The 12701-nt window shown below is 44.6% G+C and overlaps 1 protein-coding gene across 4 annotated transcripts in view; it reads left to right on the forward strand.

The window, feature by feature from the left end:
* Nucleotides 1-12701, forward strand: part of MID2 (midline 2) — a 594385-nt gene that overhangs the window by 384749 nt on the left and 196935 nt on the right. The gene's annotated exons all lie outside the window — the stretch shown is intronic.

A 12701-nucleotide genomic window follows, 5' to 3' on the forward strand; every position in this document is an offset into this window, starting at 1 on the left:
CTGTTGCCCACTAGAGGTAGCCACTCATCATCCCTTATGGGGTGCTCTGGTGAAGACCTGTAGTCACTTAGACTCACTGCCTTGGGAGAGCCCACGCCTACCACTAGTGGCAGAGTCAACAGAACCTGCTCCTGATCGCAACACTCTCATACTACATGGAACTGTTAGAATTGGCCAGTCATTAGCCAGAAAATTGAATGTATGCACTAGGCTTTAGAGTGCTTACCTGTTTGAATGTACCTCGTTTTTTTAAAAAGAGGTAAATTATATTTGTGTTTCTTCTGAGTAATGTTTATTTCACCAGAGGTACAGGCATCCATTATTTCCAAAAAAGGAATTTCTCTACCCTACCATAATAAAAAGCATGCCATTGATTGGTTTATTTGTGGAATTCCACTAGATTAGTACTTTTGTAAGGAGTTCTAAGATTTACTTACTAGTTCACATTCAGCTTGAGTGATTCAAAATACTTTACTCAAAACCAGAAAGCATTCACCTGTGAAATGAAATGTACTTAAATGGAACCTTAACTGAGAGGGATGTGGATGTTTCCTTTTAAACAATACCAGTTGTCTGGCAGCCCTGCGGATCTCTTTGGCTGTCGTAGTGGCTGAATCGCACACCTGAAAAAAGCATGCAGTTAATCCAGTCTGACTTCAGTCAGAGCACCTGATCTGCTTGCTTGTTGAGAGGCTGTGGCTAAAAGTATTAGAGACAGATGATAAGCAGGAGAGTCAGGCAACTGGTAGTATTTTTAAAAGGAAAAATCCATATCCTACTCAGTTTAGGTTCCCTTTAATGCAATCCATAGCTAGATTCCTTTATAAAAGCACATGGCCACGTTTAGTGGAGCAGACACCTTGGGCAGTGCACTTTTGATAGCAAACATAAAGAGCGTACTTTAAACTGCCCACCTTCTTTACCCACAGACACTTGAAAAGTATAATCCCTCCTATCCCAGTTCACATATCCTCCCACATCCGTCTAAATATGCCCATGTGCACTGCTTTGAATCATGTCCCACCCAAAACCCTCTAGCATCCCTTCCATCCAAAGCTAGTCACTATGTGCCTCTCTTCTCCTGTTGTAACTGCACTGGTCATATATCTCCATCCCCTCTCACCAGTCACCACGCATACACCCACTATTGTGCAGACCAGTCATAATATCCTGGCCCTACTAATTATTATTATTATTATTATTATTGATTTATAAAGCACCAACATATTCCGTGGCGCTGTACAAAGTAAGAAACAAACATGGGGTACATAATAATACAGACAATGGTGTACACCAATATACAAGATACATAATTAGTGACAAAATACAAAGAATGATACAAAATACAAATTATAGAATTGGTAATGACAGTGATAAAATTAACATGATGAATAAAATGTATAATGGTTACCAAGACACAAAAGGGGGAGAGAGTCCTGCCCTTGCAAGCTTACAATCTAAAGGGAATGGGGGGGGGGGGGGACAGGAGGAGGGGTAGTATGCAGAAAATATATAGAGGATTTGTGTTTTAGGATACCTAGTAGGAGTGCAATTTGGTCTTAGTACAAAGGGAAGTGGCCTAAGGTAGCACATATGCTTGTCGGAACAAGTGTGTTTTTAGAGAGCGTTTAAAGGTAACAAAGGTTGGCGAGTGACGGATGTGTTGTGGGAGGGCATTCCAGAGGAGGGGTGAAGCGTGTGCGAAGTCTTGTAAACGTGAATGTGAGGAGTTGATTCTAGAGGAGGACAACAGAAGATCATGTGCCGATCTGAGATTGCGATTGGGTTTGTATCTGGAGATTAGTGAGGATATGTACCGGGGAGAGAGATTGTGGAGAGCTTTGTAGGTTAGGGTTAGGAGTTTGAACTGAATCCTCTGGTTAATTTGCAGCCAGTGAAGAGCTTGACAAAGAGGGTCGGCAGAGGAAGATCGAGAAGAAAGATGAATGAGACGAGCAGCTGAGTTCAGTACCGACTGGAGCGGGGCCAGTTTGTTAGACGGTAGTCCACAAAGTAGTACGTTGCAGTAGTCCAGACGAGAAATTATGAGAGCATGTATTAACATTTTAGTTGTGTCTTGAGTGAGAAAGGGACGGATGCGAGCTTTGGGAACTGAAGTTATGGGAGTGTTATTAACATTTATTGTTACTTCAGGTAGGGAGGTGGACAGAGACGGTGGAAAAATTATTAGTTCTGTTTTACTCATATTAAGTTTTAGGAAGCGAGAGGACATGAAGGAGGATATAGCAGACAAGCAGTCAGGAACACGTTTAAGGAGGGAGTTAAGGTCTGGGGCAGAGAGGTACAGTTGTGTATCGTCTGCATAGAGGTGGTATTGAAACCCGAATGAGTTGATTAAATCACCAAGACCATGCATGTAGATGGAAAAGAGGAGGGGACCAGGGACAGAGCCTTGGGGAACCCCGACAGACAAAGCATGAGGAGAAGAGATCTGATCTGAGTAGGAGACTGTGAAGGACCTTCCAGAGAGGTAGGGAGATAACCATGTGAGAGCAAGGCCCTTTATTCCGACATTTGAAAGTATTTGTAGGAGTAAGGTGTGGTCGACAGTATCAAATGCTGATGACAGGTCAAGAAGGATGAGTATGGAAAATTGACCTTTGGATTTGGCTGTAAGAAGGTCATTGGCCACTTTGGTAAGGGCTGTTTCCGTGGAGTGGTTAGAGCGAAAGCCAGACTGGAACTGATCAAGTAGGGAGTTAGCAGATAAATAATGGCTTAATTCTGCATGTATATGGCGTCAGGGGTCTAGTCCTGGGAAAAGAAGTGAGTGGACTCACTTGGAGAACCCCTGCGCGGCGTGCCAAAAAAATGGGCGTGGTCAAGCACCGTGGGCATGGTCATGGGTGGGGCCAAATATACATGACCTTAGCAGTGATGTAAAAGGTCTGCCAAGGAAGTTTGAGCTCTGCCGTAGTGTATCCCCCAAGAATAGATGTAATCTGACAGCATTTCACCAAAAAGACACATAATCTGGTAGAAGTTCCTCCAAAATACAGATAATATGGAAGTGGTTCCCCCAAAATAAACAATGTGGCAGCATCAGTCCCACCAACATACACATAATTTGGAAGCAGTTCCCCAAAATACGCGAAACCTGGCAGCGGATCACCCAAAATACACATAACACCCAAAGGACATATAATCTGGCAGTAGTGGTCCCCCAAACATACACAATCTGGCAGCAGTTCCCCAAAATACACGTAATCTGGCAGCAGCCGTTCCCCTAACATACACATAACTTGGCAGCTGTTCCCCAAAATACAGTACATAAAAGCGGTTCCACAAAAATGCAGATAATCTGACAGCAGTTCCCCCAAAATAGGTACCCCCAGGTAGCCAGGTCTATAGGTGTCCCCAGTATTAGTAGCCATGAGTATAGTAGTCCCCAGTATATGTAGCCAGAGGTATAGTTGCCTAGTATATGTAGCCAGGGGTATATGTGCCCAGTATATGTAGCCAGGGGTATATGTGCCCAGTATATGTAGCCAGGGGTATATGTGCCCAGTATATATAGCCAGTGGTATATGTGCCCAGTATATGTAGCCAGAGGTATATGTGCCCAGTATATGTAGGCAGGTGTATATGTGCCCAGTATATATAGCCAGTGGGATATGTTCCCAGTATATATAGCCAGTGGGATATGTGCCCAGTATATATAGCCAGAGGTATATGTGCCCAGTATATGTAGGCAGGTGTATATGTGCCCAGTATTATATAGCCAGTGGGATATGTTCCCAGTATATATAGCCAGTGGCATATGTGCCCAGTATATGTAGGCAGGGGTATATGTGCCCAGTATATGTAGTCAGGGGTATATGTGCCCAGTATATGTAGTCAGGGGTATATGTGCCCAGTATATGTAGGCAGTGGGTATATGTGCCCAGTATATGTAGCCAGGGGTATATGTGCCCAGTATATGTAGGCAGGGGTATATGTGCCCAGTATATGTAGCCAGGGGTATATGTGCCCAGTATATGTAGTCAGGGGTATATGTGCCCAGTATATGTAGCCAGTGGGATATGTGCCCAGTATATGTAGGCAGAGGTATATGTGCCCAGTATATGTAGGCAGGGGTATATGTTCCCAGTATATGTAGTCAGGGGTATATGTGCCCAGTATATGTAGGCAGGGGGTATATGTGCCCAGTATATGTAGCCAGGGGTATATGTGCCCAGTATATGTAGGCAGGGGTATATGTGCCCAGTATATGTAGCCAGGGGTATATGTGCCCAGTATATGTAGTCAGGGGTATATGTGCCCAGTATATGTAGCCAGGGGTATATGTGCCCAGTATATGTAGGCAGGGGTATATGTGCCCAGTATATGTAGCCAGGGGTATATATGTCCAGTATATGTAGCCAGGGGTATATGTCCCCAGTATATGTAGTCAGGGGTATATGTGCCCAGTATATGTAGCCAGGGGTATATGTGCCTGGTATATGTAGCCAGGGGTATATGTGTCCAGTATATGTAGTCAGGGGTCTATGTGCCCAGTATATGTAGTCAGGGGTATATGTGCCCAGTATATGTAGTCAGGGGTATAGTAGTCCCCAGTATATGTAGGCAGGGGTATATGTGCCCAGTATATGTAGCCAGGGGTATATATGCCCAGTATATGTAGCAAGGGGTATATGTGCCCAGTATATGTAGCCAGGGGTATATGTGCCTAGTATATGTAGGCAGGTGTATATGTGCCCAGTATATGTAGGCAGGTGTATATGTGCCCAGTATATGTAGGCAGGGGTATATGTGCCCAGTATATGTAGTCAGGGGTATACGTGCCCAGTATATGTAGTCAGGGGTATATGTGCCCAGTATACAGTATGTAGTCAGTGGGATATGTGCCCAGTATATGTAGGCAGGGGTATATGTGCCCAGTATATTTAGTCAGGGGTATATGTGCCCAGTATATGTAGTCAGGGGTATATGTGCCCAGTATATGTAGTCAGTGGGATATGTTCCCAGTATATATAGGCAGAGGTATATGTGCCCAGTATATATAGCCAGTGGGATATGTGCCCAGTATATATAGGCAGAAGTATATGTGCCCAGTATATGTAGCCAGTGGGATATGTCACCAGTATATGTAGGCAGGGGTATATGTCCCCAGCTAGCCAGGTGTGCCCCCAGCAGGAGGGGAGCAGCGCAGAGAAGGAGAGCTATGGGGACAGCGGGGATGGGCGGACATCTCCCCCCCCCCCATCCCTCACCTTCGTGCTCCCCTTCCTGCCTCTCCCCTCCGGTGTTTTGAAATGTCGGGCCCGGCGGCGGAAGTGGGCGGAGACTTACCGCGTTCCAGCCGCAAGGGACGCTCCGCTCTGTGTGCGGCTAGTCTGGTCTTCTAGCCGCACACAGAGCGGAGCGTCTCTTGCGGCTGGAAGAAGGCGGAAAGCGCCCACTTTAGCCGCCGGCCGACACTTGAAAACACCGGAGGGGAGAGGCAGGAAGGGGAGCACGAAGGTGAGGGAAGGGGGGGGGGAGACGTCCGCCCTTCCCCGCTGTCCCCATAGCTCGCCTTCTCTGCGCTGCTCCCCTCCACACAAGCCAGGGTGAACGGCATCCACGCTGAAGAAAAAGTGGGTGGACGCCGTTCACCCGCGTCCACGCAGGACTCGACCCCTGTATGGCGTTCAAGTAGTTTGGATGCAAATGGGAGAAGTGACACTGGGCAGTAGTTGGCAAGTGTGGTAGGATCTAGAGAAGGTTTTTTAAGTAGTGGTGTCACAACAGCTTTTTTGAGTAGGGACGGAAAGATGCCAGTAGAGAGGGACAGGTTAAATAGCGTTATTAGTGCAGGCAAGAGAGATGAGGATAGCTGCGGAATGAAATGGGAAGGAATAGGATCCAAAGAACAGGTGGTTAGATTAGCTTTGGCAATTATAGAGGAAAGAGAGTGTTCAGAGAGTGGAGAGAAGGCAGTTAGAGAACAGTCAATGAGAGGTGTGAAGGTGGGATTTGAGGGCTGCATGGAGAATTCACTTCTGATTTTGTCAATTTTATCAGTGAAGTATGTTGCAAATTCTTCAGCTGATAAGCAAGATGAAGGAGGAGGAGGAGGGGGATGGAGAACGGAGTTGAAGGTGCTGAACAAGCGTTTTGGATTGTGTAAATGGGCGGATATTAGGGAAGAAAAATAGGACTTTTTTGCCACAGAGAATGCGTTTCTGAAGTTGTTCAAGGCAATTTTATATAAGATGAAGTCCTCACTTGTGTTACTTTTCCTCCAGCGCCGTTCAGCTGCTCTAGAGCATCTTTTTAACTGTTTAGTGGTTTTGGTCATCCAGGGTTGGCGACAGACACGGTGAGGGCGGGCATTGACGAGGGGGGTGAAGTCATCCATGACTTTTGTAATGGAGCTGTTGTAGTGTATAGCAGCCGAGTCTGGGTCAGTGAAGGATTGTGTGAGGAGAGGTGCCAGGGCATCAGAGACAGTTTTAATGTCTAGATTGCGATAGTTTCTTCGAGTACGTGAGCGTGCTTGTGCCAGGGTGGTAGGAAAAGAGGAGGAGAGAGAGAAGCTACGTAGGTTATGGTCAGAGAGTGGTAGTGGATCATTAGTAAAGTCAGTGACAGAGGAGAGACGAGTGAATACAAGGTCAAGCGTATGGCCATCAGTGTGTGTTAACTACATTTTTTCCTCTATCTTGCCCCCGGCAGTGTGTAAGGGTCCTTCTTGTTTCACTTATACTGATCCAAGCAGCCATTAACCCCCATATTTGATCCTTTACACACCATTATGTACCATAGCTGCTTGTGATCACCACTCTCTCACCCCCAACCTGAACCCTATTTTGTTGCTTCTAAAGGTTCTGTATACCTGCAGAGCTGTGCGTGCCTTTCATCAGCAGATATCTCAGTAGGAGACATTGGGCAAGTCTCTCTAATGCTGCTACTGCCTATAGGGTGCATCATGGTGGCTGCAGCTCTGGCACTTTGAGTCCACCAGGGGAAAAGCACGATATAAATGTTCTGTTTATGCCTGTGTGTATATCTGCCTGCATGAGTATTTTGAACTTCAAACTCTGCACAAATAGGAGAACAGTATATCAGTTTCAAGATGGGGGGTGACCATAGACAGTAATAAAGAAAAGTTTAGATATGGGGTTGGTGGGGCACAGAAGGGCATAGTACAGATGCAACAGGAATGAATTTGCACCTGTACATCAGTGGGAACAGGTTTTGGGGGAAAGGATGTCATGGCTGGTGGAAGTGAAAACCTTATGCACATGGACAAATAGGAAAAAAGATAGCACAGGGGATAGCTGTGGAATTAAAGACTACAGTGTATCTCCCTGCAGCCGTTACGACACCCTCAGTTTGGGACGGAGGGCCAGCAAAGAGGGAACCAGTTAAGTAGGGAGAACAATGCTCTCGGCCAGTGCTCCGCTGAAGCGATCCGCCAGGCTGATCGCTGGCCGAGGAAGGTCGAGGGCTGCTGTACACACCCTGGATTCTCATGGTCGGTCACCTCGGCCAAGCTTCATCTAGCTTGTGTACACAACTCACCTCTAACTTTCTGCTGTGCATTGTCCTGGCCCTAATTCAATTATTTTTTTCTCCTAAGTTATATTTTCACACTTGGCAATAAAATGCCTTTTAAAACACCAGCAAGCAAGAAAATACTTAAAATAGGGCCATGTGCAATTAACTTTTTCACCTGAGCTATCTCCTAGGAGATAATTTCCATCTTCTCTTTAAACTAACTTTTCAGCATTTTACAATTGAAAAAGTACACAAAAGTTGGTGAAAAGGTACAACCAAATTAATTTGGAGTATTTTCTTGCTTGCTGGTGGCTTAAAAGGCATTTTATGACGAGGTGTAAAAATATCAACACAACAAATGAGCCATATAATAATCATCGCCTAGAATGTAATAATTGATCACATACAAAAAAGAGAAAAGCCATCCATAAGGCAAAAAGTGAAAATATCACAGATATGCCACTTCAAATTTACAATAATATATAAAACTTTATTAATCAGGGGCATACCCCATAAAAACAATTAAAAACTGCAAACAGTAAAGTACAGCAGCACTAATAGCAGATTATAGTAAATACATACACCCAGAGCATAGGGCAGCAATAAAAATATAGTCCTTCTAAATCGCTATATAGAAAAGGCACAATAGCAAAAACATGGAGATAACCATGTCCAAGGGAAGAATGTCCAACTCAGCCAGAGATAAAAAATATAGCAATAGGATACCCCAGAAAGGATAAGATCGTGAATGCTTACCACCGATGTCCTGGGGGTTGCTGCTGCCCGTGCTGTCCCTTTCACATGTATCGCAAAAAAACCATTGCTTACAATACAATGTCCGCCGTCCTAAACTTTCTGAAAGACGTGGTCACGTCATCATGATGCAATGGCGCCGCGCGTCACCACGTGACTCTCTGAGCCAATCGCGTCCTGTCTAAAGTCCCGATAAAAAATAGCCCAGGACGTGTGCGGTAGAAGAGAATATAAAGCATAGAAGCAGCACAAGAGGATAGAAATTGAAAAATGGCAGCACGGGCAGAAGCGACCCCCAGGACATCGGTGGTAAGCATTCACTATCTTATCCGTTCTGGGGTATCCTATCGCTATATTGTTCATCTCTGACTGAGTTGGACATTCTTCCCTTGGACATGGTTATCTCCATGTTTTTGCTATTGTGCCTTTTCTATATAGCGATTTAGAAGGACTATATTTTTATTGCTGCCCTATGCTCTGGGTGTTTATTTGTGATATGTATTTACTATAATCTACTATTTGTGCTGCTGTACTTTGCCATTTGCTGTTTTTAATTGTTTTTTATGGGGTATGTCCCTGATTAATAAAGATTTCTATATTATTGTAAATTTGAAGTGGCATATCTGTGATATTTTCACTTTTTGCCTTATAGATGGCTTTTCTCTTTTTTTGTATAAGGTGTAAAAATATCACCTAGGAGAAAAATCAGGAGAAAAAGTTAATTGCATATGGGCCCCTGACTGTTAGTACCCCTTCCCTCATTCCATAATTTTTTTGAAATTTAGAAATAAGATTTCTCATATGAATTAAAAAAACTGGATTTTTATGTAACCAATACTTTTTATCAAATAGCTGAATATTGACATTTTTTTTATTTTATCGTGTATTCAACCTTTGGAGGCAGCCTGGTGTTAACAATATTTGGGTGTAAGCTGTTGCTGTATAGTAGTAACGTTTACACAGCCATGTTAAGGGTCCTGGACATGGGGATGAATGAATCATAGTTGATACACACAACAGGTCTGATTTACTAAGGCACCTCCATTTGTGATGTCACAAATTATTCAGCAAACTTGGACTGGATAAAGAAAAGAAACCTGCTGCTACATAATACATATATTAAGGGCTGTTCTATAATTTGCTACATTTTGGATTTTTTTTTTGGTGGGGGGGTCTGGGCAATCTGGATTACATTCAAATCGCAAAACAAAAAAGACATCAGATTTGCTAAGCAGTCTCCAGTGAGCTCCATGCATCTCCAAGAAGGATTATAAGTGATTCGGGAACTCTCAGGGTTGCTGAGAGGTTTATAAGTCAGGGGTGGTGTGACTGCAACTGTACACAGCATCCATGCTCTAACTTTGTCACAGAGAGAAGAAAAAAAAAACTCACTGCAGGTGCCTGAAGAAACAGGCTGTCTGCATGTGGGGTTAATGTGGCTCTGTAAAATTAAAACTCTATAGGGATGCTATACACCAGCAGTTCTGGATGTAAGCCTGGCTTCAGGGGCATGTGGGTTACCACAGATGTTCACTTAAAGAGAATCTGTACTCTAAAATTCTTACAATAAAAAGCATACCATTTTATTCCTTATGTTCTCCTGTGCCCCTCTGTGCTGTTTCTGCCACTCCCTGCTGCAATCCTGGTTTGTAATTAACATTTTTAGGCAGTGTTTACAAACAAAAGACTGGCTTCTAACCAGAGTATCATAGGCTGAGAACTAGCTTACTGTGTGACTCATGCAGAGCTTGGAGGGGGTGTGTAAAGCTTCTGCCAATGACCAGCAGTGCTGCACATTCCACACATTCCAGCCTCAGCCCGACAGACATGACAGAGGAAAGGAGATAAGATTTATTACAGAGACAGTGCAAGTAGGAAAGGCTGCAGTAAGACAGACCACATTAGAACAGTAATAGGAACTTATAGGACAGAAGAAATAAGGCTCAAAATGTTGTTACAGAATCTCTTTAAAGCTGAATTATCGAAAATACCTTCTGTTTTAAAGTGGTCTGAAACTCCGACATAACATTCAATGAAAATGTGTTTTCCTACTTTTTATTACTCATACAGTTATCATATTTACTTTTGTGCATAAGTAATATTGTCTGTTTATAAATTACGAGTTTCAAAAGTGTAGTTTATCGTACCCTGAAAGCTGACATTGCATTTTATTCAAACTGCTTTTTATTATACTGTATATTAACATCTTCTAATGAGCTTTTCTGAACTGTGCGTGTGTGTCTGAAGCACAGAGTGCTCCTTTTCACTTGTTAGACTGTGTTTACACACAATGTAAAAAGATTGGAATGTAAACAAAGATACTGTTATCTACAGTTTGGATGCAGATTGAAGCCGCATAGCAGGACAAAATGCTTTTATTTAACCATTTCAGTGATGTTCTGCTAAAAAAAAAATTCAGGGATAGTTGCTTTTAGGGATGGGACGAATCCACAATTTCTTCGAATCCGGATTCGAATTTAAAAAGGTTCTCGAATAGCTCAAACCTTTCGAATCCCGAATCTAACGAATCCTGCACATAAGAATTGTGCGATCCATGGTATAGTTGTCCGCAGTATAGGTACCCAGGCATAGGTGCCCGCAGTATAGGTAGCTAGGTAAAGGTATCTTCAGTATAGGTAGCAAGGTATATGGGCCTTCACTATAGGTTGCAAGATATAGGGGCCTTCAGTATAGGCTGCAGGGTATAGTGGCCTTCAGTATAGGCAGCAGGGTATAGTGGCCTTCATTATAGGCAGCAGGGTATAGTGGCCTTCAGTATAGGCAGCAGGGTATAGGGGCCTTCAGTATAGGCAGCAGGGTATAGGGGGCCTTCAGTATAGGTAGCAGAGTATAGGGGGCTTCAGTATAGGTAGCAGGGTATAGGGGGCTTCAGTATAGGTAGCAGAGTATAGGGGGCTTCAGTATAAGTAGCAGGGTATAGGGGGCTTCAGTATAGGTAGCAGGGTATAGGGGGCTTCAGTATAGGTAGCAGGCTATGAGGGGCTTCAGTATAGGCAGCAGGGTATAGGGGGCTTCAGTATAGTTAGCAGGCTATGGGGGGCTTCAGTATAGGCAGCAGGCTATGGGGGTGCTTCAGTATAGTTAGCATGCTATGAGGGGCTCCAGCATAGGTAGTTGGGTAAGGGGGCTTCAGTATAGTTAGCTGGGTAAGGGGACTTCAGTATAGGCAGCAGGGTATAGGGGGCTTCAGTATAGGTAGCAGGCTATGGGGGTGCTTCAGTATAGTTAACAGGCTATGGGGGGCTTCAGTATAGGTAGCAGGCTATGGCGGGCTTCAGTATAGGTAGCAGGCTATGGGGGCTTCAGTATAGGTAGCAGGCTATGGGGGGCTTCAGTATGGGGGGCTTCAGTATAGGTAGCAGGCTATGGGGGGCTTCAGTATAGGTAGCAGGCTATAGGGGGCTTCAGTATGGTGGGCTTCGGTATAGGTAGCAGGCTATGAGGGGCTGCAGCATAGGTAGCTGGCTATGGGGGCTTCAGTATAGCTGGCAGGCTATGAGGGGCTGCAGTATAGGTAGCTGGGTAAGGGGGCTTAGGTATAGGTAGCTGGGTAATACCCTCCTACCTCGACCCGCAGCCTCCTCCGCTCGTCCCCCTGCATAAATAAGGAGAAGCAGCCTCTCACCTCCACCGTGGAGCCCAGTGCGGCAGACTTCTCCTTCACTTCCTTGTTCCCCCTAGTGGCCGCCGGACCGGCTCTTACTGATGACGTAGTAAGAGCCAGTCACTAGAGGGAATAAGGAAGTCTGCAGGAGGTCTGGCGCTCCGGGCTCCACACTGGAGGTGAGAGGCTGCTTCTCCTTATTTATGCAGGGGGGGCGAGCGGAAGAGGCACGGGGAGCGGGAGGAGGACAATTGCGAGCGGGTGAAGCGGCGGATACGCGGCAATGCAGCGTCGGGATTTGGCGAGCAGAAAATGGCGTCGGGATTCGATTCCACGAATCTCGAATATTTCCTAATATTTGAGGGATTCGTGGATTCGCCGGATTCGTCGTCCCATCCCTAGCAGCTTTCAAGCTGTGAGGAATCTTTTAGAGCAAAGTGGAAATGCGGGCTTTCAGACCACTTTAAGAAGAAAACTCACACTATGATGTTCCCTGCATGAGACTGAGAATATAATTGTTAATTTACAAACCTTCAGTAACCTTCACGGTCTGTGTCAGTATAACAGCGTTGAGGGTTGCAGTCTCTTATCAGATGTTGAAAGCCATCAACCAGGTAAGATTGGCATAATAAAGTATGAGAACTATGTTGCAAATTATATCATGTTGCTCTGGTTAATATTCATTCTAAATAAATGGCTGCATTTAAAGTACAACTATCCTCAAATCATATGTGTTAATGCAACTGTAGAGGTTAACAAAGTTCACTTTTAGCAAACCAGTGTTTGTGCCCAAACGAAAAAAAAAAATGCTTAAAGG

The sequence above is a fragment of the Hyperolius riggenbachi genome, chromosome 8 (assembly GCF_040937935.1).
Source record: "Hyperolius riggenbachi isolate aHypRig1 chromosome 8, aHypRig1.pri, whole genome shotgun sequence".
Taxonomy (NCBI): Eukaryota; Metazoa; Chordata; class Amphibia; order Anura; family Hyperoliidae; genus Hyperolius; species Hyperolius riggenbachi.